This window comes from Pinus tabuliformis, chromosome X (assembly GCF_031772625.1).
Source record: "Pinus tabuliformis cultivar Carrire ecotype Pingquan chromosome X, CPIR1, whole genome shotgun sequence".
NCBI lineage: Eukaryota > Viridiplantae > Streptophyta > Pinopsida > Pinales > Pinaceae > Pinus > Pinus tabuliformis.
This window is the reverse complement of record NC_142308.1, coordinates 602,704,359-602,718,914: the sequence shown is the minus strand read 5'-3', so window position 1 is coordinate 602,718,914 and position 14,556 is coordinate 602,704,359.

Sequence of the window (14,556 nt, the reverse complement as noted above, 5' to 3'; positions counted from 1 at the left end):
TTATCACCAAAGTATTATGGTCCGTACAAGGTGTTGCAAAAGATTGGTACTCTGGCATACAAATTGGAGCTTCCTGCAGCTTCTCGATTGCACCCAGTTTTCCATGTTTCATGTTTAAAGAAGGTTATAGGCGACAAGCTCCCAGTTCAAACAATATTTCGAGAACTTGAAGAGGAAGGAAAAATTATATTGGAACCGGAAGCAGTCACAGAAACAAGAAATCGACAGCTACGAAAACGATCAATTTCAAAGTATCTTATCAAGTGGAAGAACTTATCCGCTGAAGATTCCACATGGGAGGATGAGAATTTTATACAGAAGCATCCAGAACTACTCAAGCATTGAGGACAACACTTTTTTGAAGGAGAGGGGCATGTTGGGTCCCTATAATACTAGTGATTACCCCATTAATATTGTAGTTTCATCCCTTATTAATATTATTATGCCCCTATTATCCCCATATTGTTATTACTGTGCCCCATAGAATCTCTCTATTGTTATTTTTGTGGCTTTATATTATTATTGTTAGGTCAGCTGGGTTATATTGTGACTCCTTAGACTCCTATATATAGAAAGGAGGTTTTGTCATTTGAATCATCCAAGAATTGTTCATTTATGTAATGTAAAGGAGGTTGTCCCCTCGAAGAGGCTAAATTATAAGGCGTTGATCTATCTTTTCTATCTTTTCTTGAGCTGGTTTCATAACAGTGTCCTCCTAGATTATTCTTGGGTGTTAAGATCATTAAGTAAATAGGATATTCCCAAGAATCTAAGGGCACAAATACATCTTCTAACACACCATCAAGTTTAATAATAGATCTATCTACTAATTTCAATAATGTAGGTGTATATTGAAGATTAGGAAATTTCAATTGATTCATAGTTTGTTTACTCATGATATTTATGGTTGCTCCTAAATCAATCAATGTATTTGGAATCTCAACACCATTAATGTGTGTTTTCACAATGGGAATTCTTGGATCTAGATATTTTTTAATTGTTGTCTTTCCCATCATGATATTTGCAATTTTCCCAACTAACTGGATTATTTTAACTTCTTTCATTTTTCTTCCTAGTTTTTTAATACTTAACTCCCTGATTGTCTTTGCAAATATTGGTATTTCTTTGATAGCTTGTAACAAAGGAATTTTTATACAAACATTCTTCAATTCATTTATCATATCATAATCAGGCAACACAATCTGTTTTTCTACCCCTTTGTCAATTTTCAATCTTTTAGGAAAAGGTGGATTTTGAATAGAAACTAAAGGTTGTTCTATAATGGGAGTTGAGTTTATTGGAGTATCATCAAAATGTACAGGGGTGGTTTGTTTTTGAGGATTTTCCTCTTGATGAAGAGATGTCTCTTTCTCAGAGAGGTCATCCTTTTCAGACTCTTAGATAACAACGGATGGTGACTTCTTTTCCAATACTCTACCAAATCTAAGTTGGACATTGTTTAGATCTAATGGAGTTATCATGTAATTTTAGAAATTATGTCCTTCCATGTTGTAAACAGACTGTGAATTTTTATTATTTGGATTTGAAAGTGGTTGAGCAGGCAAGTTAAATGGATTTTGTGGAAATGGTAGTGAAAGTTGTGGGTTTGGATTTTGAGGTTAAGAGGGTTGAACAGGCTAAGGAAAATATTGTGGTGGAAAAATAGGGTAAGGTTGTTGAAATTGAGGATATTGAGGGTACTTACCATAAGGATTTTTCCATCCTTGTGCTCAAGGTTGAGGCCAAGGTTGCCAAGGCATGGGTTCAGTCCAATTACTTTGTGATGGTTGTGCATACATTTGAGTGTTGAATTCTTGAGTCATATTCGATTGTGGATTTTTCCATGGCCTCTTGGAAATAAAACAAAGAGGTTCTACTTGATTTGGAATTACTTCCTCTTGATATACACCATTAAGACCCAGTATTGAAGGAAATTCATTTGTATCGTGATTTTCTGCACATATAACACATGTTTCCACACGTTTTAAGTCAATGCAGCATTCTCTCAAGGCATACTTCTTTCTACAATTTGGACAAAAGATAGATAATGCAGTATTTTCAGCCTTTTGCATGTTTTGTACTTTAAGGGTATCTATTTGTTCATTGAGACTCCCCAAAATATATGTTTTAAAGTTGTCAAGAAAATTGTCTATTTCAGCCCTACTTACTATCCCAGTTGTAGATTTATTAATCCTAGATATAACAGGATCTCTTGGATTTTTCCCAATTCTTGCCTTTCCTCTTGAAATGTGTATGCATAACTCACAAATATCTCCAAATGATAACTGAGAAATATCTCTTTTACCCATCAAATTGAGAAGATCTATCCACTCATCTATGATATATTTCAGTAAAAGAGCTTTCAAAATTTCTTCATCTAGATTATGCATTTTAACCCTTTTTAAATTATAAGCAAATATTTCAACTAAATCTTCAAGATTGTCATATTATTTTTGCATCATTTTAAAGGCTTCATATTTAAGGTTATGGGGCATACAATAATCCTTGTATTTTTCTAAGAATGCAGTTTTCATTTGTTCCCGTGTTCTTATAGAATGTACTCATAAGCCCATAAACCATTTTAATGTTGCATCCTTAAGAGTGGTTGGAAACAATTTCAACTTTTGAGTATCAAGCAAGTAGTCATAGGATCTACACAAGACTTCAACTCAAAGAGAAGTGTTTCAGGATCCTCATTTCTTAATCCATGAAAATTAGGAAGGATGGAGGGTGAGATAATTTTTATTGTGGTTGTGGTATCTTCATCAAAGATTGGAAATCCAAAATGTTTTGGATCTCCTTTACCACCTCCTCTTCCTCTTCCTCCACCTCTTCCACCTCCTCTATTTCCTCCTATTCCACCTCCAACCCTAGGTTGTTCACCATTCACGTTATGTACTTCTCCTTCCCCTTCTCCTGCCATTGCGAATTCCTCAAAACTAATGTAAGGTTCCAAAATTGGATTTTTTGGTTCCTCCTCTAGATCCTCTCATTCTTCTATCAATGAAATGTTAAAAATAGGTTTCTTCTTATTCATCTTCACTATGGATTTCTATTTCTTGTCCTATAAGTTGTTCTCCAGTTGAAGATAGAAAAATTACTCCTTTAGTTGGGGATGTAGGATCTTCTTCTTCTACTACAACTTTAGTAGAGGAAGTTGGTGAATCTTTAGGTTGGATTTCAAATCTAAGTACCTCAGGAAGTCTATGTATTCTTGCAATTGATGGAATATGAGTTTGGGTGGATGGTGTGGCACTACGAGGTCGTGGTGGGGTGAGTGATTATGTTGGAATCAAACTCCAACCTCTACTTACAAATCTACCTCTAGAATCTCTTTCCCTATGGATATCATTTTTATTTTTATTTTTAATGAAAAGAAAAATAAAAAGACTCTCGTATACACTTCCCCAGAAACGGCACCAAAATGTTTGATAATTTAATTGATGTTAAATTACTACATAAATAATCAACCAGGGCTAGTATATTGATGAAGTGTATGTGTACTGTATGTACTAGAAGTCCTTATTATTCAAGAAATTCCTAGATTAAATTTAGATATCGAGATGCACATGTTTTCTTTACTCTTACATGAAATTAAACATGTCACTCTTTAACAAAAATGAAATCAAAATTATTGCATTTGCTAAAATGAAATATCACACTTTACTTGAAATAAAAATCACACTTTCTCGAGAGAAATATGAAACTAGGATTATCACACTTGCTTGAAAGGAAGATCACACTTTGGAAAAATAAATATCACACTTATTCAACTAAATAATGAAACTAAATCTAAATAACTCTGACAGAAAAAGAGAAGTTAACACTAATTGGAAATTGAAATCCTCTTCACCAAACTCAAACTTTGTTATAAATTGTAACTCAATCCACACTCTACTATAGTACTTATCATGTGCACAAGAGATCTCAGCTTCACTCATTCATCATAAAGAAAAATGATTAAACAAAATGTGCTATGTTATCAACTCTATGATCACTATTAAAAGTTATATTCATTAACAATTGAACTATCAGCGAAATAAAAGAATTAAACACAATATAGAAGTCGAAATTGAAATGTTAGTTTGAAAACAATAAAACCTTACAACTCCAAGGGGCCCTCCTGCGAGATGTAGGCAACAGCACGAATCTTTAAAAGGAATATACACATCAAGGAAATGCACAGCACAAATATCAAATAAAACAGTTTTTTGTAACTGTAAAATATATTTTTTCAAACAATATGCAAGACTATGTTTGTCATGTCGAGAGGTAGATTTATAACCTCCATCAAATAACTGTTTAGATATTTATGAGCCTATCCTACTCGACAGAGACTAAAAATATCATAAAAAGATAATATCTCGTGATTTCCTCATGATTTTCTATCAGAGAAGCAAATCATGAGGCTAAATATCTGCTTCAATTAATTTCCTCGCTCGCCTGGTTCGCCTTCGGCTCCTTCTTCATTGGTTGACTTCCGCGTTGACTGGGCCTATGTGGTGTTCTCATCATCGATCCAGACCATGGAGATAGATAAATATCATTGTGTCCGCTATTAGCCACCTTCTCATATGTCTCTTTCCTCGACCGAAGTTTCAGAACCTATCAAACCTTCAACTTTGTTGTAGAATCAACCATTTGCTACAGAATTGGTGCAATTCAGTAGCTCATGCAAATATTAAGTTAAATAATAAAGAATAATAAGACTCATGAAATAAAATATGGTTAAGTACCTTTTATTGCCATGAACCGTGTATATTGATGATCAATTAGAGTTATTAGAGTCAAAAAGAAGGAAGATGGATTGTAGGAAGGTGGTGAAAAAGAGACAATTTTGGGCTTCAACACCACTCTATGAAAGATGTCAAGCAAGGAAGGGATTCATTCTAGTATAACTTTGGTGATAAGAGGCTACATATGTGGGAAAGTCCTAATGTTGTGTTATCCCTTCATGGAGAATATAGGCTCTTCACATAATAGCGAGCGCATTGATATGAAACAAATTATGGACAGGATCCTGGAAGAAATGTAAGGTATGTTGAGCACTTTTAATCAGAGGAATGAGGCAGAAGAGAGCGCATGGAAATGTTCCATTTGATAATAAATACCAAGCTATAGTTGATGCAAATCAAAATTGATATGATACAAGATTAAATTAGGATTGAAATGGAAACCATGCACTACAAATTGGTGGAGATGGAATAAATGTATGCCATCAGATTTCAGCTAGCGTCAATAAAGGTGGAAGCCAATGAAAGTGCAGCAAGGAAAAAGGAGAAGAAATTCCAAGGTCCAGAGCAGCATGTTTGCCCAATGAACTCTCCTTTGAAGAAGAGCCTGGAGTGACAAGACAGATACTTGTCTTTTTAATTTACTTGTCTAACTTGAATTGATGTTATATATGTTCTATTTGTATCTAGGAGTCTTTTTCAAAGAATACAGTAGGCATCTTTTCAAAATTATAGGCAAAAAATGACACAAGCATAGGATCCTTATGTTTTGGACACCTAAAATTAGAATGATTGTGGAGTTGGATGAAATATGTAAGGATTCTTGCCTGAAAACCATATTTTATTTTTAATAGAAAACTCCTAACCGTTCCTTGAAAAAAAAATCAAAACATTACATATATTTACATAAACAAACTGCATACCTTGATGTTTTTTTTATATTCCAACTTTCATAGGTGAGATGTCATTCTCTGTGGTTTTAATTCAGTCTCTTCTTTCCCATTGAAAAGATGTTTTTCAATAGTACTATACCTATGGTTCTTAGAGAGGAAGTGCATATACTCATCAAACACCTCCTTTCTTAAACCTTTTGAATGATAAAATTTCATCTTAGGACCACAAACTGGACATGCAATTTACCCTTTATTTGAAGATCTGCAAGAGATGGATTAATGTTAATTATACGAAGAGATTATTTTAAAAACATGCATGTTATCTTCAAATAATTATATTATTAAAGTGAAATGGAAATTTCCATAACACAAAAATGTATTAGTCCTCAGGCATCATGAATTATACATACAAGTATTCCATCGAATTGAAATTTCCTTCGTCTTAATGGTTTACAGAGATCATCAATAGTGATTTCAGCTCATAATTTTAGTAATTCATCTGTAAGAGGCTTGATATATACATTCATATCTTTAACTTGGTACTTACCTAATTGTTTGAAATTACACATAATTATTGTAACCATGATATGTATATATAAATAAATAAATATAATATAATATATTATGCAAACAGCAAGAAAAATGAAAATGTTACATTTGAAAAATTAATGTAAACAAATTCCTAGAAGAATCATTGTTAACATTATTTTCTCCCTATTTATTTACATCCAAGGAGGAAGGTTCGTTGTTGATAACAAAAATTGGCCACACTAAGTAAATAGAACTGAGCTCTCCAAATGTATTAACATCGCCAGCTGCCAATGAAATCCTAACATTATGAGGTCCATCTTTAAAACGCAACCATTTTTCCTCAATTTCCCTAAATGCATAACCATATGCAGGAATTCGAAGAATGACATCTCCCTTCTCTTTTATGCATGGTAATCCATAAATTGTGTTATGATTTCGCACTTGAACAATTTCTAAAAACATGGAAAAATGGGAATATGATGAAGAACTTTTTGAGGCACCTTTTTTTATTTGATCGGTTCAATATATACTACTATGACATTGTGGGCACTTTGTTTTTTATGCATGTTTTCCGTCATATAGAATATGATCATTAGGATATGCATGTATATCTTGATACTCCATTCCAATTTCTTTCATAATGGCATAGAAATCTTAGTATGTGAGAGGTAAAATATTTGACAATGGTAACAAAAATTCACCTAACAATCTATAACATAAAAAATCACTAGTTAGTGTAAAGAATATTAATCATAAATATTGTATTCTTATTTTACACATTAATTAACACTTAAAAAAAGGAAAAATCAAACTTTATGCATACTATGTGATGAAACATATTACATACCCTAGGATTTGTGTCATACAAGTGTTTGACAAACCATTCAAAACCTTTAAGTTCACCAACAATAATTTAGTAGAGAGAATATTTGCTATTGAGCCTTCATAAAGTAGTGTCTTTGAGTTTTCTAGTAGAGGCACATAAAAAATAACATCATTATCCTCATCTGAATCATTGATTGGTTGAGTGAACAATCTTGGATCAATTCATTTGTCCCTTCATCTTGAATAATGTTATTATTGTCATCTTCTTCAATAGGATCGTTAACTTGAACTTTAATATTTTCTCCATGTTCCTCAGCTTCCAAAACATCATTTATACTGCTACTTGGTGCATTCAAACACCTAAGGGGCAAAATTAATCTACATAACAAATATTATAACAATATAAAATTTTACAAATACTATTAATACAAAGATAATATATAATGAATATATATCTTACCAGGGGATGATATTCCTTTGGCCCCTCTTCAATGTGCCCATGTCTCCTACAATGTCTTTTAGTTGTTGTTTTTTTAACTTTTTCAAAACATAAGCTCCCATATTTAGTGCAAGGACAATAAAATCTCCCATAATCTCTTTGATTTATTTCCATACTAATGTTTTTTAACATTCTTCCCAAAAAAATTATGTGATCATTATGTTATAAAATTGAGTGGTGTACTGGATATATTATATTTTTGTAATGCAATATATATATATATATATATGTTTTTACTCGACAAGAATACCTTATAACCTTTTAGAAATGTTGTAGTTATAGAAAAAATGTTGCAATGTCTCTTAAAGGCAACATATTTATAAATTTATGTATTGTGAGAACTCTGACGTTTGTTGACCAAGTCCAGGTTGACTAGTCAAAAGGTGACTAACCGTTTGAATAGCTCAACGAACATAAGTTATCTCGTCATAACTTCATTTTCATCTGCATTACGATGAACATGAAATCGTCTCAATAAGGACCACTTTGAGATAGTTCAGCATAATACTGATGAATGCGAGTGGATTTCAAAAAAAAAATTGACATTATTCTTGTAATTTTTTATGGTACATCTGATTTTAGTCATACCACCATACTATTTCGTGGAAATGTATTCCTATATGTAGTAGTGTTATAAAGGAATTTCACTAGTTGAATAAGTGTTGAGGGCACAGGACAAAGTTATATGTGGGATAGTGTTAAAGGATTGAAGTTGTGGTAATTGTGTTCGACAGGTGGCATAAAGCACTCGACTACATAACACTAAGATTTGATAAGTTGGTTTGAAGGAAGCACCATAGTAAATGTGTTACGTAGATAAAGTGTAGAACCAAAAGCTTGGGTTAAGGGAAGCACCAAATTACAAGGTATCATTTTTGTTAAGCACAATTTTAAAAGGTGAAGTAATTGAACAAAGTCATTTACCAAAAGGATGCAATTTCAAAAGGACCAATAACAAAAGCATGTAGATGCACCATTTTTAAAGCAATAGTTGAAAATTGAGGGGAAAGAGGTGACAACAAAAATTTATCAAAGAAGAAAACATTTACAGATCAAAGTTCAAAAGGGATCAGTGTATCCTATAGGTTGGTTTATGCAAAGCAATAGTAGGGATTGGTGTCTCCTTAGGTTGGTGCCTATCAATATTAAAATTGTTGGTTGATGCCTATAAAGAACATTCAATATTACACATACTAATAAAAATAAAAATAATAATAATATTATTATTATTATTACTAATATGTATTACACATACTAATCACATTATTATTAGTATTATTATTATTATCAACATTAAATCCTCCTCCTTTGTGGAGTTTTCCAGCCTAGGAAAGAGGAATTTCATAAACATATACAAAGCCCCTAGGGAGGCGTCTATAGCGAAGATTTTGTAGTTGGCTCGAGCCTTCCCCCAATTCTCAGATGATGATGATAATTAGGCGCTAATGGAGCTTGTTTCAAAAGAAGAGTTGCAAAGGGTACTTCACAGCATGCAAAAAGATAAGAGTTTGGGCACTGGTGGCTGGACAATTAAATTTTTACTAGAATTTTATGAAATTATTGGGGAGGACCTCTAAGAGTTATGGAGGATTCTCGCCAAAATGGGAGGATTTTAGCCTCCTTTAATACAACCTTCATAACTCTTATCCCCAAATATAACTATCCTTAATAATTTGATGACTTCAGGCCTAACTCCCTTTACAATTACATACACAAGGTGATTGTTAAAATCATTTCAAACATAATCAATCCAATTCTATCTAGAAATGCTTCCAAGGAACAATTTTCCTTTCTGAAAGACTGTCAAATTCATGAAGCAATTGGTGCGACTAAAGAGGGTATCCAGCATCAAAACTAGAAGGTCCAAAAGCCTAGTAATAAAAATAGACCTTTCGAAGGCATATGATAGGGACAGTTGGTTATTCCTTCATTTGATCCACAATCATCTAGGTTTTGAAGTCCCATTCATTAATAACCTCACTATCATTCGCAGTCCTCGTCAATGGATCAGCATCAAAATTCTTCCATGCTAAAAAGGGATTGTGCCAACGGTGTCCACCATCCCCTTTATTGTTCTTCCTGGTAGTTGAGGGGTTGAGTAGGCTTCTTTTAGAGGCAAGAAGAAAAGGGAATGTGAGTTGTGTGGCCATGGCAGAAGATTTAGTGATCACCCATATTTTGTTTGTAGATGATATTTTTTTCAGTAATGGGTCTAGTGGTGGCATTACAACTATAAATATAGCTCTAGGCCTCTATCGGAAAGCTACAGGTATGTTATTCAACATCTCAAAATCCGATACCTTTAACTCTCTTCAATAATGAATCCGGGATCATGTAAGAAGTTTTTCCTTTTCACATCAACAACTTATAAGAACGAATAAAGTAGGATTTTCCTAAAATCGAATGACTATAGGAAGGAAGATTGGCAGTGGCTCCTAGCGAAAATGAAAAAAATGGATTTTAAGATGGTTATCAAGAGATGGCATACTAGTTCTAATTAAGTTTATTTTTGAAGATATTTTGGTATGTTAAATGTCTTTATCCTAGATTCCAAAGGGAGTCCTTAACTCTGTGCAAAAGAGATACTCCTGATTTGGATGGCCGACTCAAAAGAAAACTATGTGCTCCTATGGGTGCATTGGGAGAAAATAGTTGTTCCTAAGGCATAGGGGGTTGGGGAATAAATAGCATTCCTCTCTTTGCAAAATATTTGGCTACCAAGGTAGGATGGAGGCTCCTGTCAACAAACAACTTATGCATTTATATGGTGTACAAGAAGTACATATATCCCAACTCGATGGAAGAATGTATTTTCTCTCCTAAAAAAATAAAACCCAATGTATTTGTTATATGGAAATGTGTTTTATCAACATTCACGATGATCGAAGATGATTTTGCATGGAAGGTGGACAAGAGAGAAAAGCTAAGGATAGGGGTGGATCCTTGGGTTAGTTGTGGGATGCACTATTGCCTCCCACGTGAAATGGTAAATTGTTTAAATAATCAAGGCAGGCTTGCACTCAATCAATTGGTGTGTCAAGTCATAAAGTGAAACAAATGATTTAATATTTATTTTTTCAAACCTAGCTAGGTAAACTGTGAGGTGAAACATGATATGTGTAAACTGGATACCTAACTACTTTCGTATGCATAAATCAAGAGTAAACAAAATACAGGTAGATCTCAGAGTTGATTCCAGCTTACAATGGTTTGCATACTTCTAAATTCAATTTTTGACCTTATTGAAACAAGATTGCATATTCAAAGAGATGCATCACACTTTCTCACTAGATGCTCTTTCTGAAAGAGTAATTGTCGGGTCAAAACTTATTTAAGAAGGCAATGGAAATGAATTCTAAGTAGAATCAGTGCTCTAATTTTATAAGCGAATTCACTCAAACAAAATGACAATTACTTTTTTTAATCTAGCATCCAACCTTCTTCAATTGTCTCCATAATTACTACTTCATATATACTAAATATAATTAACTCTAACGACTTAAATTTTAAAATGCAGTAAATACTAATCACATAAACCAATCTAACTAAACTATGTTCACTAGCAATATTTTTTTATTAAACTAAACTACTACAGGAAAACAGAGCCCGCATTTACAGGAATTCTATGTGATAACGGGATCACTACAAGAAAACGTAGCAAACATTACAGGAATTACAGGAATTTTGTGTGATTACAGATTCACTGTAGGAAATGCATATACTTACAGGACAATAGAGTATGCAAATTTTTGAATTATATAACAAAACAGATAAACATAAATCATTCAAAGTTATAAAAGAACTAGTCAAATACATAACAAAAGATATGCAACACATACCTGGGGGAGCTCCTGGTGTATGTTTCCAATGAAACACCCATAAACTACAGAAGATTGTACACCATGTCAGAGAAATCCTTCTTATATTAACGAAAATCAAAAGCTTAATAGAAAAGTATTACTTTGTTCATGGTTGATAACTATAATGGAAATTTCTCTGACTTATATCTTCTTTGTATAGCGACTTTTATACAGAAATGTCAATCATGAACTAAATTTCCCAGAAACAAGGTCATTTCAGCATTTCAAGCTAACAATAAAACGATAGAAAGGAAAAGTTGTGAACTTTTCATAGTCCCCTCAATTCTTCATGAATCGTATGCTAACTTCCAAGTAAAACTGACTTATTTCCAAATGATGGAGAGGATTCATGCAATTTTCCAGAACGGTCTGTAGGATTTGCTAATTACGTATGCCTCATCAACTAGCCTTTGACTCATGGATTTCAAGTAGCTATGAAAAGGTCGAATCGGTATTCTTCCATTAGATTAATATGTTGATCATTCTCCATGTGTTAGAATCGTATTAGTTGACGTGGACCTCCATAAAACTTGGACAAACTACTGGAATTTTGTATTTGTTAAATTCCTGTGATTACAAAAATTCTTTTAATCGACTGTTTCACTCATTAGTACATGAAATAATTGCATTTCATAAATATTTATGATTTAAAAATGAAAGATAATTTCCACTTAAGAATTATACCTTCAATTTTATCCTTTCATTCCATTTCCCTCATCAAATTAGTAAAAAGATAAGGATTTAATTCAAATAGAGGATAAAGGTCAAAAACAAAGTGGCAAATGAGAAAAACTTAGGCTTAACATCTCCCCTGGCTTATATTTTTGCATGACCCTCATGCAACAAAAATTGAAGTTTTCTTTTCACTCTCTCATAAAAAACTTGTCTCATAAAACCTAATCAAAATTTCACTTTATTGTTGTCTTATACTACTCATATTGCTTGAATGAGGAGGTTCAAATTTGCATTTGAAGGTTAAAATATGTTTCTCAATTTTTCCTTTAATCCTTTGATCCTCAACATTAAGTGTTTATTTATTTTGATGTTGTTGATATTTTCATCATACATATCTATGTACTTTGTTTAAGTGACCTATGCTTCTCCTTATTCTTGTGGTATCGATCCTTTAGTCTTTAATTTTCGGATTTACTACCTCATTCACCATTTCTAACTCACGTAACTCCTACTTCAATTTATTGATCATTTTTGTCTTTCTCTTCAATTTGGCCAACAGAATGTTGATTTTATGATCCTTAGGGTTGATTCCTTCTTGAGTTTCTTTATGTGGAGATTGTTCTTCATAGGCTTCTTGTTCTTACTGAAATGGTTGACTTTTTTAAGTGTATACATCCTTCTGAAATGGTTGGATTTGTTCATAGTATACATGAGTTAGTGCAACCCTCTTCAGTATAAATCCCCTATTCTTTTTTAATTTCCTGACCTTGTTCAGCATGCACCTCTTCCATTACTTCCTCATAAAATATATGAGCTTTGGTTTTAGGTTTTTTAGGAGTTTATTTTGGTTCAATAATATTGTAACTCTCCCCTTAGGCTTCTCTAAACAATTGTGCCATTCCCTTGTTTAACCTTATACAGGTTGTTGATGCCACTTTAGAACTAGTTTTCATCTTCTTGCACAAAGAGGTCGAGTCAAAAATTTATATAGAAGGTGGAGATTATTTTTCCTGTTGTAATTATTTCTCTCCCTGCTCATCTCCCTTATTTTTTTCAAGTAATTGTTGGATTTGAGGACCTTACTCAGTTTCCGCATTTTCTTGCACTTCAAGAGAAAAATTTACTAGAGTTTTAGGGGTGTTTTCCTCAGCCCGCTCTTCCTCATTGCCTAAGTCTACTTCTTTAGGGTTTCCAAGTATTATTTCTTCAACCTTGAACTCATTTCTTTGTGAGAAATAATTCTAGGTTTGGTTTGATTTTCTCAATTCATCTAAAATGAGTAATTGTTTCAATCCATGAGATACAATAGTCTTTCCTTGATTCCACGATACTTTTGAACCATAGTTGACATTTTCAATAGACTTTTATAGAGGAAAAATGGAAAGTTAAATTTTCTAGAACTTTCTTTAACATGCTCAAATGGGTGGATATGATGAAGGAAAATTATATTTCACCTTCCCTCACAATTGACATATTTCTAAAGAAAATAAACAATTTTCATCTATGAATCCTTAAGCCATCATCATGGCAGGCCTTTCTTCCAATCAACATTTTGGTTTGACCTTTCTAGAAACCCCATCCATGCTTTGTTCGTGATTCGTTGGCCCTTAAACCATTTTTCACCAGCGACTTCCAATTCATTAACCCTAGCTAGGGTTTCCTTAGAAATTGTAAGTGTAACATCTCCAACTTTTGCAATTTGTACATTGAATGTAATGGAAAATGCCTTCGTTACCGTTGCATTGTGTCTTTGGAAATTCTCAGAGAAAGGGAGTAAACCTATTCTATGAAACTTATTTTTCATATAGGAAATCTTTCCAAAATTTCTATACCATAGGGTTTAGTTCGCACTACCCCCATGGTATCAATACTTAACTTTTTCTGCTTGAATTATGGAGGAAAGCTCAATTCAAATTTTGTTACGTGATGTAAGAAACAAAGTAGCAAAACTCGGCTTATAGGATTTAGGGTGATAGTGAGATATAAAATGAAACAATTCGAGATAGTATTGGTTTTAATAATAGTGATATTTGTAACAATAGTACAAATATCACATCATTTTTTGGAAAATTATCGAATTTTATGGTGGATTTTGGAGTAATGAGAGATATTAAAGCTAAAAACTATGACTTTGAAATTCTCACTTTATCGATGTTAGACATTAAAAAGTAATTATTTTGTAGAAGGATAGATAACATTATAGGTCTAAATATGCCATGTAAGATAATGATGAAAAAGGTATAGCATAGGATTTTTTTAGGTAAAATCAATTATTTGAAAATCCTTTCAATTTTATAAATAAATATAAACAAATCATTTTACTTCATTACCATTTTTCCTCAAGAGTGTTGAATATAAGATTTTTTGGTACCTTCATTCTTGACATGCAGGAATGGAGTAAAAATTTCTTAATAAGGATAATCTTTCTGTTAAGGCTTGGGTTACATGAAATTTTTCTTCATTATAGGAATATGGGATTTCATTATAGGAAATGTAACTTCAATTGCAAGAATCTGAAAAAGTTTCCTCTTTGTTGATGC